This window comes from Schistocerca serialis, unplaced genomic scaffold (assembly GCF_023864345.2).
Source record: "Schistocerca serialis cubense isolate TAMUIC-IGC-003099 unplaced genomic scaffold, iqSchSeri2.2 HiC_scaffold_1362, whole genome shotgun sequence".
NCBI lineage: Eukaryota > Metazoa > Arthropoda > Insecta > Orthoptera > Acrididae > Schistocerca > Schistocerca serialis.
This window is the reverse complement of record NW_026047583.1, coordinates 46,170,743-46,189,006: the sequence shown is the minus strand read 5'-3', so window position 1 is coordinate 46,189,006 and position 18,264 is coordinate 46,170,743.

The following is an 18,264-nucleotide window of genomic DNA, read 5'->3' as shown; positions in this document are numbered from 1 at the left end:
ACTTAAGTACAAGAAAACTGACTCTTCTTACTGTCTATGATTTGAACCATTTCTGTGACACTAGTTATAGATTCCGATGCTTCACTTCAGGTTTACTGTATCCCTCTGACCTTCTTATTGACGAAGAAACACAGACATTGCATCGGAATTAATTAGAAAAGACACAATGCCGTTTCAAGTACAAGAAAACTGACTCTTCTTACTGTCTATGTTTTGAACCATTCCTGTGACACTAGTTATAGATTCCGATGCTTCACTTCATGTTTACTGTATCCCCCCGACCTCCTTATTGACGATGTAACACAGAATTTGCATCGGAATTAAATAGAAAAGGCACAATGCCGACTGAAGTACAAGGCAACTGACTCTTCTTACTGTCTATGTTTTGGACCACTCCTGTGACACCAGGTATAGATTCCGTTGCACCACTTCAGGTGTACTGTATCCCTCTGACTTTCTTGGTGACGATGAAACCTAGAAATTGCATCGGAATTAAACAGAAAAGGCACAATGCCGACTTAAGTACAAGACAACTGACTCTTCTTACTGTCTATGCTTTGAACCATTCCTGTGACACTAGTTATAGATTCCGATTCTTCACTTCATGTTTACTGTATCCCTCTGACCTTCTTATTGACGATGAAACACAGAAATTGCATCGGAATTATATACAAAAGGCACAATGCCGACTCAAGTAAAAGAGGACTGGCTCTTCCTACTGTCTATGTTTTGAACCTCTCCTGTGAGACCGGTTTTAGATTTCGATGCTTCACTTCAGGTTTACTGTATCCCTTGTCCCTTCTTATTGACGACGAAACACAGAAATTGCATCGGAATTAAATAGAAAAGTCACAATGCCGACTTACGTACAAGAAGACTGACTCTTCTTACTGTCTACGTTTTGAACCATTCCTGTGACACAAGTTATAGATTCCGATGCTTCACTTCAGGTTTACTGTATCCCTCTGACGTCCTTATTGAAGATAAAACACAGAAATTGCATCGTAATTAAATAGAAAAAGCACAATGCCGACTTAAGTACAGGACAACTGACTCATCTTACTGTCTATGTCCTGAACCATTCCTGACACTAGTTATAGATTCCGATGCTTCACTTCAGGTTTACTGTATCCCTCTGACCTCCTTATTGACGATGAAACACAGAAATTGCATCGGAATGAGATAGAAAAGGCACAATGCCGACTTAAGTATAAGACAATTGACCCTCTTACTGTCTATGTTTTGAACCATTCCTGTGACACTAGTTACAGATTCCGATGCTTCACTTCAACTTTATTGTATCTCTCTGACCTTCTTATTGACGATGAAACACAGAAATTGCATCGGAATTAAATACAAAAGGCACAATGCCGACTTAAGTAAAAGAAAACTGACTCTTCTTACTGTCTATGTTTTGAACCATTCCTGTGACCGTAGTTGTAAATTCCGATGCTTCACTTCGTGTTTACTGTATCCCTCTGACCTTCTTATTGACGATGAAACACAGAAATTACATCGGAATGATATACAAAAAGCACAGTGCTGACTCAAGTACAAGAGGACTGGCTCTTCTTACTGTCTGTGTTTTGAACCTTTCCTGTGAGACCGGTTTTTGATTCCGACGCTTCACTTCAGGTTCACTGTATCCCTTGGACCCCATTATTGACGATGAAACACAGAAATTGCATTGGAATTAAATACAAAAGGCACAATACTGACTTAAGTACAGGAAAACTGACTCTTCTTACTGTCTATGTTTTGAACCATTCCTGTGACACTAGTTATAGATTCCGATGGTTCACTTCAGGTTTGCTGTATCCCTCTGACATTCTTATTTACGATGAAACACAGTAATTGCATTGGAATTAAATAGAAAAGGCACAATGCCGACTGAAGTACAAGACAACTGACTCTTCTTACTGTCTATGTTTTGGACCATTCCTGTGACACTAGTTATAGATTCCGATGCTTCACTTCAGGTTTACTGTATCCCCCTGACCTCCTTATTGACGATGTAACACAGAATTTGCATCGGAATTAAATAGAAAAGGCACAATGCCGACTGAAGTACAAGACAACTGACTCTTCTTACTGTCTATGTTTTGGACCACTCCTGTGACACCAGGTATAGATTCCGTTGCTCCACTTCAGGTGTACTGTATCCCTCTGACTTTCTTGGTGACGATGAAACACAGAAATTGCATCGGAATTAAACAGAAAAGGCACAATGCCGACTTAAGTACAGGACAACTGACTCTTCTTACTGTCTATGCTTTGAACCATTCCTGTGACACTAGTTATAGATTCCGATGCTTCACTTCATGTTTACTGTATCCCTCTGACCTTCTTATTGACGATGAAACACAGAAATTGCATCGGAATTATATACAAAAGGCACAATGCCGACTCAAGTAAAAGAGGACTGGCTCTTCCTACTGTCTATGTTGTGAACCTCTCCTGTGAGACCGGTTTTAAATTTCGATGCTTCACTTCAGGTTTACTGTATCCCTCTGACCTCCTTATTGACGATGAAACACAGAAATTGCATCGGAATTAAATAGAAAAGGCACAATGCCGACTTAAGTACAAGACAATTGACCCTTCTTACTGTCTATGTTTTGAACCATTCCTGTGACACTAGTTACAGATTCCGATGCTTCACTTCAGGTTTATTGTATCTCTCTGATCTTCTTATTGACGACGAAACACAGAAATTGCATCGGAATTAAATACAAAAGGCACAATGCCGACTTAAGTAAAAGAAAACTGACTCTTCTTACTGTCTATGTTTTGAACCATTCCTGTGACAGTAGTTATAAATTCCGATGCTTCACTTCAGGTTTACTGTATCCGTCTGACCTTCTTATTGACGATGAAACACAGAAATTGCATCGGAATGATATACAAAAAGCACAGTGCTGACTCAAGTACAAGAGGACTGGCTCTTCTTACTGTCTGTGTTTTGAACCTTTCCTGTGAGACCGGTTTTTGATTCCGACAAACACTTCAGGTTCACTGTATCCTTTGGACCCCATTATTGACGATGAAACACAGACATTGCATCGGAATTAAATAGAAAAGACACAATGCCGATTCAAGTACAAGAAAACTGACTCTTTTTACTGTCTATGTTTTGAACCATTCCTGTGACACTAGTTACACATTCCGATGCTTCACTTCAGGTTTATTGTATCCCTCTGACCTACTTATTGACAATGAAATACAGAAATTGCATCAGAATAAAATAGAAAAGGCACAATGCCGACTTAAGTACAAGAAAACTGACTCTTCTTACTGTCTATGATTTGAACCATTTCTGTGACACTAGTTATAGATTCCGATGCTTCACTTCAGGTTTACTGTATCCCTCTGACCTCCTTATTGACGATGAAACACAGAAATTGCATCGGAATTATATACAAAAGGCACAATGCCGACTCAAGTACAAGAGGAGTGGCTCTTCCTACTGTCTATGTTTTGAACCTTTCCTGTGAGACCGGTTTTAGATTGCGATGCTTCACTTCAGGTTTACTATATCCCTTGGACCTTCTTATTGACGACGTAACACAGAAATTGCATCGGAATTAAATACAAAAGGCACAATGCCGACTCAAGTAAAAGAAGACTAGCTCTTCTTCCTGACTATGATTTGAACCATTCCTGTGTCACTAGTTATGGATTCCGATGCTTCACTTCAGGTTTACTGTATCCCCCTGACCTCCTTATTGACGATGAAACACAGAATTTGCATCGGAATTAAATAGAAAAGGCACATTGCGGACTGAAGTACAAGACAACTGACTCTTCTTACTGTCAATGTTTTGGACCACTCCTGTGACACTAGTTATAGATTCCGTTGCTTCACTTCAGGTGTACTGTATCCCTCTGACCGCCTTATTGACGATGAAACACAGAAATTGCATCGGAATTATATACAAAAGGCACAATGCCGACTCAAGTACAAGAGGACTGGCTCTTCTTACTGTCTATGTTCTGAACCTTTCCTGAGAGACCGGTTTTAGATTGCGATGCTTCACTTCAGGTTTACTGTATCCCTTGGACCTTCTTATTGACGACGAAGCACAGAAATTGCATCGGAATTATATACAAAAGGCACAATGCCAAGTCAAGTACAAGAGGACCGGCTCTTCTTACTGTCTATGTTTTGAACCTTTCCATTGAGACCGGTTTTTGTCTCCGACGCTTCACTTCAGGTTCACTGTATTCCTTGGACCCCATTATTGACGATGAAACACAGAAATTGCATTGGAATTAAATACAAAAGGCACAATACTGACTTAAGTACAGGAAGACTGACTCTTCTTACTGTCTATGTTTTGAACCATTCCTGTGTCACTAGTTACAGATTCCGATGCTTCACTTCAGGTTTACTGTAGCCCTCTGACCTTCTTATTGACCATGAAATACAGAAATTGCATCAGAATTAAATAGAAAAGGCACAATGCCGACTTAAGTACAAGAAAACTGACTCTTCTTACTGTCTATGATTTGAACCATTTCTGTGACACTAGTTATAGATTCCGATGCTTCACTTCAGGTTTACTGTATCCCTCTGACCTTCTTATTGACGAAGAAACACAGACATTGCATCGGAATTAAATAGAAAAGACACAATGCCGTTTCAAGTACAAGAAAACTGACTCTTCTTACTGTCTATGTTTTGAACCATTCCTGTGACACTAGTTATAGATTCCGATGCTTCACTTCATGTTTACTGTATCCCCCTGACCTCCTTATTGACGATGTAACACAGAATTTGCATCGGAATTAAATAGAAAAGGCACAATGCCGACTGAAGTACAAGACAACTGACTCTTCTTACTGTCTATGTTTTGGACCACTCCTGTGACACCAGGTATAGATTCCGTTGCTCCACTTCAGGTGTACTGTATCCCTCTGACTTTCTTGGTGACGATGAAACCTAGAAATTGCGTCGGAATTAAGCAGAAAAGGCACAATGCCGACTTAAGTACAAGACAACTGACTCTTCTTACTGTCTATGCTTTGAACCATTCCTGTGACACTAGTTATAGATTCCGATTCTTCACTTCATGTTTACTGTATCCCTCTGACCTTCTTATTGACGATGAAACACAGAAATTGCATCGGAATTATATACAAAAGGCACAATGCCGACTTAAGTAAAAGAAAACTGACTCTTCTTACTGTCTATGTTTTGAACCATTCCTGTGACAGTAGTTATAAATTCCGATGCTTCACTTCGGGTTTACTGTATCCCTCTGACCTTCTTATTGACGATGAAACACAGAAATTTTCATCGGAATGATATACAAAAAGCACAGTGCTGACTCAAGTACAAGAGGACTGGCTCTTCTTACTGTCTGTGTTTTGAACCTTTCCTGTGAGACCGGTTTTTGATTCCGACGCTTCACTTCAGGTTCACTGTATCCCTTGGACCCCATTATTGACGATGAAACACAGAAATTGCATTGAAATTAAATACAAAAGGCACAATACTGACTTAAGTACAGGAAAACTGACTCTTCTTACTGTCTATGTTTTGAACCATTCCTGTGACACTAGTTATAGATTCCGATGGTTCACTTCAGGTTTACTGTATCCCTCTGACATTCTTATTTACGATGAAACACAGTAATTGCATTGGAATTAAATAGAAAAGACACAATGCCGTTTCAAGTACAAGAAAACTGACTCTTCTTACTGTCTATGATTTGAGCCATCCCTGTGACACTAGTTACAGATTCCGATGCTTCACTTCAGGTTTACTGTATCCCACTGACCTTCTTATTGACGATGAAATACAGAAATTGCAACAGAATAAAATAGAAAAGGCACAATGCCGACTATAGTACAGGACAACTGACTCATCTTACTGTCTATGTTTTGAACCATTCCTGACACTAGTTATAGATTCCGATGCTTCACTTCAGGTTTACTGTATCCCTCTGACCTCCTTATTGACGATGAAACACAGAAATTGCATCGGAATGAGATAGAAAAGGCACAATGCCGACTTAAGTACAAGACAATTGACCCTTCTTACTGTCTATGTTTTGAACCATTCCTGTGACACTAGTTCCAGATTCCGATGCTTCACTTCAGGTTTATTGTATCTCTCTGACCTTCTTATTGACGATGAAACACAGAAATTGCATCGGAATTAAATACAAAAGGCACAATGCCGACTTAAGTAAAAGAAAACTGACTCTTCTTACTGTCTACGTTTTGAACCATTCCTGTGACAGTAGTTGTAAATTCCGATGCTTCACTTCGGGTTTACTGTATCCCTCTGACCTTCTTATTGACGATGAAACACAGAAATTGCATCGGAATGATATACAAAAAGCACAGTGCTGGCTCAAGTACAAGAGGACTGGCTCTTCTTACTGTCTGTATTTTGAACCTTTCCTGTGAGACCGGTTTTTGATTCCGACGCTTCACTTCAGGTTCACTGTATCCCTTGGACCCCATTATTGACGATGAAACACAGAAATTGCATTGGAATTAAATACAAAAGGCACAATACTGACTTACGTACAGGAAAACTGACTCTTCTTACTGTCTATGTTTTGAACCATTCCTGTGACACTAGTTATAGATTCCGATGGTTCACTTCAGGTTTACTGTATCCCTCTGACATTCTTATTGACGATGAAACACAGGAATTGCATTGGAATTAAATAGAAAAGACACAATGCCGTTTCAAGTACAAGAAAACTGACTCTTCTTACTGTCTATGATTTGAACCATTCCTGTGACACTAGTTACAGATTCCGATGCTTCACTTCAGGTTTACTGTATCCCACTGACCTTCTTATTGACGATGAAATACAGAAATTGCAACAGAATAAAATAGAAAAGGCACAATGCCGACTTAAGTACAAGAAAACTGACTCTTCTTACTGTCTATGATTTGAACCATTTCTGTGACACTAGTTATAGATTCCGGTGCTTCACTTCAGGTTTACTGTATCCCTCTGACCTCCTTATTGACGATGAAACACAGAAATTGCATCGGAATTATATACAAAAGGCACAATGCCGACTCAAGTACAAGAGGACTGGCTCTTCTTACTGTCTATGTTTTGAACCTTTCCTGTGAGACCGGTTTTAGATTGCGATGCTTCACTTCAGGTTTACTATATCCCTTGGACCTTCTTATTGACGACGTAACACAGAAATTGCATCGGAATTAAATACAAAAGGCACAATGCCGACTCAAGTACAAGAAGACTGGCTCTTCTTCCTGTCTATGATTTGAACCATTCCTGTGACACTAGTTATAGATTCCGGTGCTTCACTTCAGGTTTACTGTATCCCCCTGACCTCCGTATTGACGATGAAACACAGAATTTGCATCGGAATTAAATAGAAAAGGCACATTGCGGACTGAAGTACAAGACAACTGACTCTTCTTACTGTCTATGTTTTGGACCACTCCTGTGACACTAGTTATAGATTCCGTTGCTTCACTTCAGGTGTACTGTATCCCTCTGACCTCCTTATTGACGATGAAACACAGAAATTGCATCGGAATTATATACAAAAGGCACAATGCCGACTCAAGTACAAGAGGACTGGCCCTTCTTACTGTCTACGTTTTGAACCTTTCCTGAGAGACCGGTTTTAGATTGCGATGCTTCACTTCAGGTTTACTGTATCCCTTGGACCTTCTTATTGACGACGAAGCACAGAAATTGCATCGGAATTATATACAAAAGGCACAATGCCAAGTCAAGTACAAGAGGACCGGCTCTTCTTACTGTCTATGTTTTGAACCCTTCCTGTGAGACCGGTTTTAGAGTCCGACGCTTCACTTTAGGTTTACTGTATCCATTGCAGCTTCTTATTGACGACGAAACACAGAAATTGCATTGGAATTAAATAGAAAAGGCACAATGCCGACTTAGTTACAAGAAGACGGACTCTGCTTACTGTCTACGTTTTGATCCATTCCTGTGTCACTAGTTATAGATTCCGATGCTTCACTTCAGGTTTACTGTATCCCCCTGACCTCCTTATTGACGATGAAACACAGAAATTGCATCGGAATTAAATAGAAAAGGCACAATGCCGACTTAAGTACAAGAGAACTGACCCTTCTTACTGTCTATGTTTTGAACCATTCCTGTGACACTAGTTATAGATTCCGATGGTTCACTTCAGGTGTACTGTATCCCTCTGACATTCTTATTGACGATGAAACACAGACATTGCATCGGAATTAAATAGAAAAGACACAATGCCGATTCAAGCACAAGAAAACTGACTCTTCTTACTGTCTATGTTTTGAACCATTCCTGTGACACTAGTTACAGATTGCGATGCTTCTCTTCAGGTTTACTGTATCCCTCTGACCTTCTTATTGACGATGAAACACAGAAATTGCAACAGAAATAAATAGAAAAGGCACAATGCCGACTTAAGTACAAGAAAACTGACTCTTCTTACTGTCTATGTTTTGAACCATTTCTGTGACACTAGTTATAGATTCCGATGCTTCACTTCAGGTTTACTGTATCCCTCTGACCTTCTTAGTGACGACGAAACACAGAAATTGCATCGGAATTAAATAGAAAACGCACAATGCCGACTTAAGTACAAGAAAACTGACTCTTCTTACTGTCTACGTGTTGAACCATTTCTGTGACACTAGTTATAGATTCCGATGCTTCACTTCATGTTTACTGTATTCCTCTGACCTCCTTATTGACGATGAAACACAGAAATCGCATCGGAATTATATACAAAAGGCACAATGCCGACTCAAGTACAAGAGGACAGGCTCTTCTTACTGTCTATGTTTTGAACCTTTCCTGTGAGACCGGTTTCAGATTGCGATGATTCACTTCAGGTTTACTGTATCCCTTGGACCTTCTTATTGACGACGTAACACAGAAATTGCATCGGAATTAAATACAAAAGGCACAATGCCGACTCAAGTACAAGAAGACTAACTCTTCTTTCTGTCTATGATTTGAACCATTCCTGTGACATTTGTTATAGATTCCGATGCTTCACTTCAGGTTCACTGTATCCTTCTGATCTCCTTATTGACGATGAAACACAGAAATTGCATCGAAATTAAATACAAAAGGCACAATGCCGGCTCGAGTACAAGAGGACTGGCTTTTCTGACTGTCTATGTTTTGAACCTTTCCTGTGAGACCGGTTCTAGATTGCGATGCTTCACTTCAGGTTTACTGTATCCCTTGTACCTTCTTATTGACGACGAAACACAGAAATTGCATCGGAATTAAATGGAAAAGGCACAATGCCGACTCAAGTACATGACAACTGACTCTTCTTACTATCTATGTTTTGAACCACTCCTGTGACACTAGTTATAGATTCCGTTGCTTCACTTCAGGTTTACTGTATCCCTCTGACCTTCGTAGTGACGATGAAACACAGAAATTGCATCGGAATTAAATAGAAAAGGCACAATGCCGACTTAAGTACAGGACAACTGACTCTTCTTACTGTCTATGTTTGAACCATTCCTGTGACTCTAGTTATAGATTCCGATGCTTCCCTTCATGTTTACTGTATCCCTCTGACCTTCTTATTGACGATGAAACACAGAAATTGCATGGGAATTATATACAAAAGGCACAATGCCGACTCAAGTAAAAGAGGACTGGCTCTTCTTACTGTCTATGTTTTGAACCTTTCCTGTGAGACCGGTTTTAGATTCCGATGCTTCACTTCAGGTTTACTGTATCCCTTGGACCTTCTTATTGACGACGAAACACAGAAATTGCATCGGAATTATATACAAAAGGCACAATGCCGACTTAAAAACAAGAAGACTGACTCTTCTTACTGTCTATGATTTGTACCATTCCTGTGACACTAGTTACAGTTTCCGATGCTTCACTTCGGGTTCACTGTATCCCTCTGACCTTCTTATTGACGCAGAAACACAGAAATTGCATCGGAATTAAATAGAAAAGGCACAATGCCGACTCAAGTACATGACAACTGACTCTTCTTACTATCTATGTTTTGAACCACTCCTGTGACACTCGTTATAGATTCCGTTGCTTCACTTCAGGTTTACTGTATCCCTCTGACCTTCTTATTGACGATGAAACACAGAAATTGCATCAGAATTAAATAGAAAAGGCACAATGCCGACTATCGTACAAGAAGACTGACTCTTCTTACTGTCTATGCATTGAACCATTTCTGTGACACTAGTTGTAGATTCCGATGCTTCACTTCAGGTTTACTGTATCCCTCTGACCTTCTTATCGACGATGAAACACAGAAATTGCATCGGAATTAATTAGAAAAGGCACAATGCCGATTTAAGTACAAGAAAACTGGCTCTTCTTACTGTCTATGTTATGAACCATCCCTGTGACACTAGTTATAGATTCCGATGCATCACTTCAGGTTTACTGTATTCCCCTGACCTCCTTATTGACGATGAAACACAGAATTTGCATCGGAATTAAATAGAAGAGGCACAATGCCGACTGAAGTACAAGACAACTGACTCTTCTTACTATCTATGTTTTGAACCACTCCTGTGACACTAGTTATAGATTCCGTTGCTTCACTTCAGGTTTACTGTATCCCTTGGACCTTCTTATTGACGACGAAACACAGAAATTGCATCGGAATTAAATACAAAAGGCACAATGCCGACTTAAAAACAAGAAGACTGACTCTTCTTACTGTCTATGTTTTGTACCATTCCTGTGACACTAGTTACAGATTCCGATGCTTCACTTCGGGTTCACTGTATCCCTCTGACCTTCTTATTGGCGCAGAAACACAGAAATTGCATCGGAATTATATAGAAAAGGCACAATGCCGACTCAAGTACATGACAACTGACTCTTCTTACTATCTATGTTTTGAACCACTCCTGTGACACTAGTTATAGATTCCGATGCTTCACTTCAGGTTTACTGTATCCTTCTGACCTCCTTATTGAAGATGAAACACAGAAATAGCATCGGAATTAAATAGAAAAGGCACAATGCCGACTTAAGTACAAGACAACTTACTCTTCTTACTGTCTATGTTTTGAACCATTCCTGTGACACTAGTTATAGATTCCGATGCTTCACTTCAGGTTTACTGTATCCCTCTGACCTCCTTATTGACGATGAAACACAGAAATTGCATCGGAATTAAATAGAAAAGGCACAATGCCGACTTAAGTACAAGACAACTGACTCTTCTTACTGTCTATGTTTTGAACCATTCCTGTGACACTAGTTACAGATTCCGATGCTTCACTTCAGGTTTACTGTATCTCTCTGACCTTCTTATTGTCGATGAAACACAGAAATTGCTTCGGAATTGAATACAAAAGGCACAATGCTGACTTAAGTACAAGAAAACTGACTCTTCTTATTGTCTATGTTTTGAACCATTCCTGTGACACTAGTTATAAATTCCGATGCTTCACTTCAGGTTTACTGTATCCCTCTGACCTTCTTATTGACGATGAAACACAGAAATTGCATCGGAATGATATACAAAAGGCACAATGCCGACTCAAGTACAAGAGGACTGGCTCTTCTTACTGTCTATGTTTTGAACCTTTACTGTGAGACCGGTTTTTGATTCCGACGCTTCACTTCAGGTTTACTGTATCCCTTGGACCTCATTATTGACGATGATACACAGAAATTGCATTGGAATTACATAGAAAATGCACAATGCTGACTTAAGTACAAGAAAACTGACTCTTCTTACTGTCTATGTTTTGAACCATTCCTGTGACACTAGTTATAGATTCCGATGGTTCACTTCAGGTTTACTGTATCCCTCTAACATTCTTATTGACGATGAAACACAGACATTGCATCGGAATTAATTATAAAACGCACAATACCGATTCAATTACAAGAATATTGACTCTTCTTACTGTCTATGTTTTGAACCATTCCTGTGACACTAGTTACAGATTCCGATGCTTCACTTCAGGTTTACTGTATCCCTCTGACCTTCTTATTGACGATGAAACACAGAAATTGCATCAGAATTAAATAGAAGAGGCACAATGCCGACTTAAGTACAAGAAAACTGACTCTTCTTACTGTCTATGTTTTGAACCATTTCTGTGACACTAGTTGTAGATTCCGATGCTTCACTTCAGGTTTACTGTATCCCTCTGACCTTCTTATTGACGATGAAACACAGAAATTGCATCGGAATTAATTAGAAAAGGCACAATGCCGACTTAAGTACAACAAAACTGACTCTTCTTACTGTCTATGCTTTGAACTTTTCCTGTGAGACCGGTTTCAGATTGCGATGCTTCACTTCAGGTTTACTGTATCCCTTGGACCTTCTTGTTGATGACGAAACACAGAAATTGCATCGGAATTAAATAGAAAAGGCACAATGCCGACTTAAGTACAAGACAACTGACTCTTCTTACTGTCTATGTTTTGAACCATTCCTGTGACACTAGTTACAGATTCCGATGCTCAATTCAGGTTTACTGTATCTCTCTGACCTTCTTATTGACGATGAAACACAGAAATTGCATCGGAATTAAATACAAAAGGCACAATGCCGACTTAAGTACAAGAAAACTGACTCTTCTTATTGTCTATGTTTTGAACCATTCCTGTGACACTAGTTATAAATTCCGATGCTTCACTTCAGGTTTACTGTATCCCTCTGACCTTCTTATTGACGATGAAACACAGAAATTGCATCGGAATGATATACAAAAGGCACAATGCCGACTCAAGTACAAGAGGACTGGCTCTTCTTACTGTCTATGTTTTGAACCTTTCCTGTGAGACCGGTTTTTGATTCTGACGCTTCACTTCAGGTTTACTGTTCCCTTGGACCTCATTATTGACGATGATACACAGAAATTGCATTGGAATTAAATAGAAAATGCACAATGCTGACTTAAGTACAAGAAAACTGACTCTTCTTACTGTCTATGTTTTGAACCATTCCTGTGACACTAGTTATAGATTCCGATGGTTCACTTCAGGTTTACTGTATCCCTCTAACATTCTTATTGACTATGAAACACAGACATTGCATCGGAATTAATTAAAAAAGGCACAATGCCGATTCAATTACAAGAATACTGACTCTTCTTACTGTCTATGTTTTGAACCATTCCTGTGACTCTAGTTACAGATTCCGATGCTTCACTTCAGGTTTACTGTATCCCTCTGACCTTCTTATTGACGATGAAACACAGAAATTGCATCAGAATTAAATAGAAGAGGAACAATGCCGACTTAAGTACAAGAAAACTGACTCTTCTTACTGTCTATGTTTTGAACCATTTCTGTGACACTAGTTGTAGATTCCGATGCTTCACTTCAGGTTTACTGTATCCCTCTGACCTTCTTATTGACGATGAAACACAGAAATTGCATCGGAATTAATTAGAAAAGGCACAATGCCGACTTAAGTACAACAAAACTGACTCTTCTTACTGTCTATGCTTTGAACTTTTCCTGTGAGACCGGTTTCAGATTGCGATGCTTCACTTCAGGTTTACTGTATCCCTTGGACCTTCTTGTTGATGACGAAACACAGAAATTGCATCGGAATTAAATACAAAAGGCACAATGCCGACTCAAGTACAAGAGGACTGGCTCTTCTTACTGACTATGCTTTGAACCTTTCCTGTGAGACCGGTTTTACATTGCGATGCTTCACTTCAGGTTTACTGTATCCCTTGTACCTTCTTTTTGACGACGAAACACAGAAATTGCATCGGAATTAAATACAAAAGGCACAATGCCGACTCAAGTACAAGAAAACTGACATTTCTTACTGTCTATGTTTTGAACCATTCCTGTGACACTAGTTATAGATTCCGATGCTTCACTTCAGGGTTACTGTATCTTTCTGACATTCTTATTAACGATGAAACACAGAAATTGTATCGGGATAGAATATAAATGGCAGAGTGCATACTTAAGTACAATAAGAGTGATACTTCTAAGAGTTAGTGATTTGAGCTGCTCCTTGGAGACCAGTATTAGATTCCGATGCACCAGTGCAGGTTTACTGTAAGCCTAGGACCTTCACATTGACCATAAAACACAGATATTGCATCGGGATTGAATGCAAAAGACACAATGCCAACTCAAGTACAAGTAGAGTGGGTCTTCTAAGAGTTTGTGCATTGAGCCACACCTGGCAAACGAGTATTAGATTCCGATGCATCAGTGCAGGTTTACTGTATCCCTTGGACCTTCATATTTATAATGAAACACAGAAATTGCATCGGGATTCAATACAAAATTCAGGATGAATACTTAAGTACAAGAAGAGTGAATCTTCTAAGAGTTAGTGCTTTGAGCGGCTCCTGGGAGACAAGTATTAGATTCCGATGCACCAGTGCAGGTTTACTGTAAAACTTGGACCTTCACATTGACCATCAATCACAGATATTACATCGGGATTGAATACAAAAAGCACAATGCCGACTTAAGTACACGAAGTGTGAATATTGTAAGGGTTTGTGCTTTGAACGGCTCCTGGGAGACCAGTATTAGATTCCGAGGCCCCAGTGCAGGCTTATTGTATCCCATGACCCTTCACGTTGACCATGAAATACAGAAATTCCATCGGCATTGAATGCAAAAGGCACAATGCCGACTTAAGTAAAAGAAGACTGAATCTTCTAAGTGTTTGAGCTTTGAGCGACTCCTGAGAGTCCGGTATTAGATTCCGATGCACCAGTGAAGGTTTATTGTATCCCTTGGACCTTCACATTGACCATGTAACATAGAAATTCCGTCGGGATTGAATACAAAAGGCACAGTGCCAACTTAAGTACAAGAACAGTTAATCTTCTAAGAGTTTGTGCATTGAGCGGCCCCTGGGAGACCAGTATTAGATTCCCATGCACCAGTGTAGGTATACTGTATCCCTTGGACATTCACATTGACCATGAATCACAGGAATTGCATCGGGATTGAACACATAAGGCTAAATGCCGTCTTAAGTACAAAAAGTGTGTATCTTCTAAGATGTTGTGCTTGGAGCGGCTCCTGGGAGAATAGTAATAGATTCCGATGCACCGGTGTAGGTATACTGTATCCCTTGGACCTTCACATTGACCATGAAACACAGAAATTGCATCGGAATTGAATTCAAAAACACAATGACGACATAAGTACAAGATGACTGAATCCTCTAAGACTGTGTGCTATGAGCGGCTCCTGGGGGTTCGGTATTAGATTCGGATGCATCAGTGCAGGTTAACGGCATCACTTGGACCTTCACATTGACCACGAATCACAGAAATTGCATCGGGATTGAATACAAAAGGCACAATGCCGACTTAAGTACGGGAAGAGTGAATCCTTTAAGCGTTCGTGATTTGAACGGTATCTGGGAGACCAGTATTAGATTCCGATGCATCAGTGCAGGTTTACTGTATTCCATGGCCCTTCACATTGACCATGAAACACAGAAATTCCATCGGCATTGAATCCAAAGAGCACAATGCCGACTTAAGGAAAAGACGAGTGAATCTTCTAAGAGTTTTTGCTTTGAACGGCTCCTGGGAGACCAGAATTAGATTCCGATGCACCAGTGCAGGTTTACTGTGTCCCTTGGACCTTCACATTGTCCATGAAACACAGTAATTGCATCGGGATTGAATACAAAATGCACAATGCCGACTTAAGTAAAAGAAGACTGAATCTTCTAAGAGTTTGTGCTTTGAGCGGCTCCTGGGAGACCAGTATTAGATTCCGATGCACCAGTGCAGGTTTACTATAAACCTTGGACCTCCACATTGACCATGAAACACAGAAATTGCATCGGGATTGAATACAAACGGAACAATGCCGACTTAAGTACAAGAAGAGTGAATCCTCTAAGCGTTCGTGATTTGAACGGTCTCTGGGAGACCAGTATTAGATTCCGATGCATCAGTGCAGGTTTACTGTATCCCTTAGACCTTCACATTGACCATGAAACAGAGGAATTGCATAGGGATTGAATACAAAAGCACAATGCCGACTTAAATACAAGAAGAGTGAATCTTCTAAGAGTGTGTGCTTTGAACGGCTCCTGGGAGACCGGTATCAGATTCCGATGCACCAGTGCTGGTTTACTGTATTCCTCGGACCGTCACATTGACCATGAATCACAGGAATCGCATCGGGATTGAATGCATAAGGCTCATTGCCGTTTTAAGTACAAGAAGAGTGGATCTTGTAAGAGTGTGTGATTTGAGCGGCTCCTGGGAGACCAGTAATAGAATCCGATGCACCAGTGCACGTTTACAGCATCGCATGGACCTTCACATTGACCATGAAACACAGAAATTGTATCGGGATTGAATACTAAAGGCACAATGACGGCTTAAGTACAAGTAGAGTGAATCTTCCAAGCCTTTGGGTTTTGGGCGGCTCCTGGGATTCCAGTATTAGATTCCGATGCACCAGTGCTGGCTTACTGTATTCCTCGGACCGTCACATTGACCATGAATCACAGGAATCGCATCGGGATTGAATACAAAAGGCAAAATGCCGTCTTAAGTACAAGAAGAGTGAATCTACCAAGAGTTTGTGATTTCAGCGGCTCCTGGGAGACCAGTACTAGATTCCGATGCAGCAGTGCAGGTTTACCGTATCCCTTGGGCATTCTAATTGACCATAAAATACAGAAATTGCATCGGGATTGAATACAAAAGGCTCAATGCCGGCTTAAATACAAGAAGAGGAATCTTGTAAGAGTTTGTGCTTTGAGTGGATGCTCGGGACCAGAATTAGATTCCGATGCACCAGTGCAGGTTTACTGCAATCCTTGGCCCTTCACATTAACCATGAAACACAGGAATTGCATCGCGATTGAATACAAAATGCACAATGCCGACATAAGTACAAGAAGAGTGAATCTTCTAAGAGTGTGTGCTTTGAGCGACTCCTGGGAGACCGGTATTAGATTCCGATGAACCAGTGCAGGTATACCGCATCCCTTGGACCGTCACATTGTCTATGAATCAGAGGAATTGCGTCGGGATTGTATACAAAAGGCTAAATGCTGTCTTAAGTACTAGGAGAGTGAATCTTCTAAGAGTTTGTCCTTTGAGCGGCTCCTATGAGACCAGAATTAGATACCGATGCACCAGTCCACGTTTACTGCATCCCATGGTCCATCGCATTGACCATGAAACATAGAAATTGTATCGGGATTGAATACAAAAGGCACAATGCCGACTTAAGTACAAGCAGAGTGAATCTTCTAAGAGTGTGTGCTTTGAGCGACTCCTGGGAGACCGGTATTAGATTCCGATGCACCAGTGCAGGTTTACTGTACCCCCTCAGACCTTCCCAATGACCATGAAACACAGAAGTTGCATCGGGATTGAATACAAATTTCACAATGTCGACTTAAGTACAAGAAGAGTTAATCATCTAAGAAAGTGTGTTTGAGCGGCTCCTGGGAGACCATAATAAGATACCGATGCACCAGTCCACGTTTACTGCATCCCATGGACCTTCACATTGACCATGAAACACAGAAACTGCATCGGGATGGAATACAAAAGGCACAATGCCGACTTAAGTACAAGAAGATTGAATCATCTAAGAGTGTGTGCTTTGAGCGGTTCCTGGGAGACCAGTATTAGATTGCGATGCATCAGTGCAGGTTTACTGTATCCCTTGGACCTGCACATTGACCGTGAAACGCAGAAATTGCATCGGGATTGAATACGAAAGGCACAATGCCGACTTAAGTACAAGCAGAGTGAATCTTCTAAGAGTTTGTGTTTGAGTGGCTCCTGGGACACTAGATTTAGATTCCGATGCACCAGTGCTGGTTGACTGAAATCCTTGGACGTTCACATTGATCATGAAACACAGAAACTGCATCGGGACTGAATACATAAGGCACAATGCCGACTTAAGTACAAGAAGAGTGAATCTTCTAAGAGTGTGTGCTTTGAGCGGCTCCTGGGAGACCAGTATTAGATTCCGATGCACCAGTGTAGGTATACTGTATCCCTTGGGCCTTCACATTGACAATGAATCATAGGAGTTGCATCGGGATTGAATGTATAAGGCTAATTGCCGTTTTTAAGTACAAGAAGATTGGATCTTGTAAGAGTGTGTTATTTGAGCGGCTCCTGGTAGACCAGTATTAGATTCCGATGCACCAGTGCAGGATTACAGCATCCCATGGACCTTCACATTGACCATGAAACACAGAAATTGCATCGGGATTGAATACAAAACTCACAATGCCGACTTAAGTACAAGAAGAGTGAACCATCCAAGAAAGTGTGCTTTG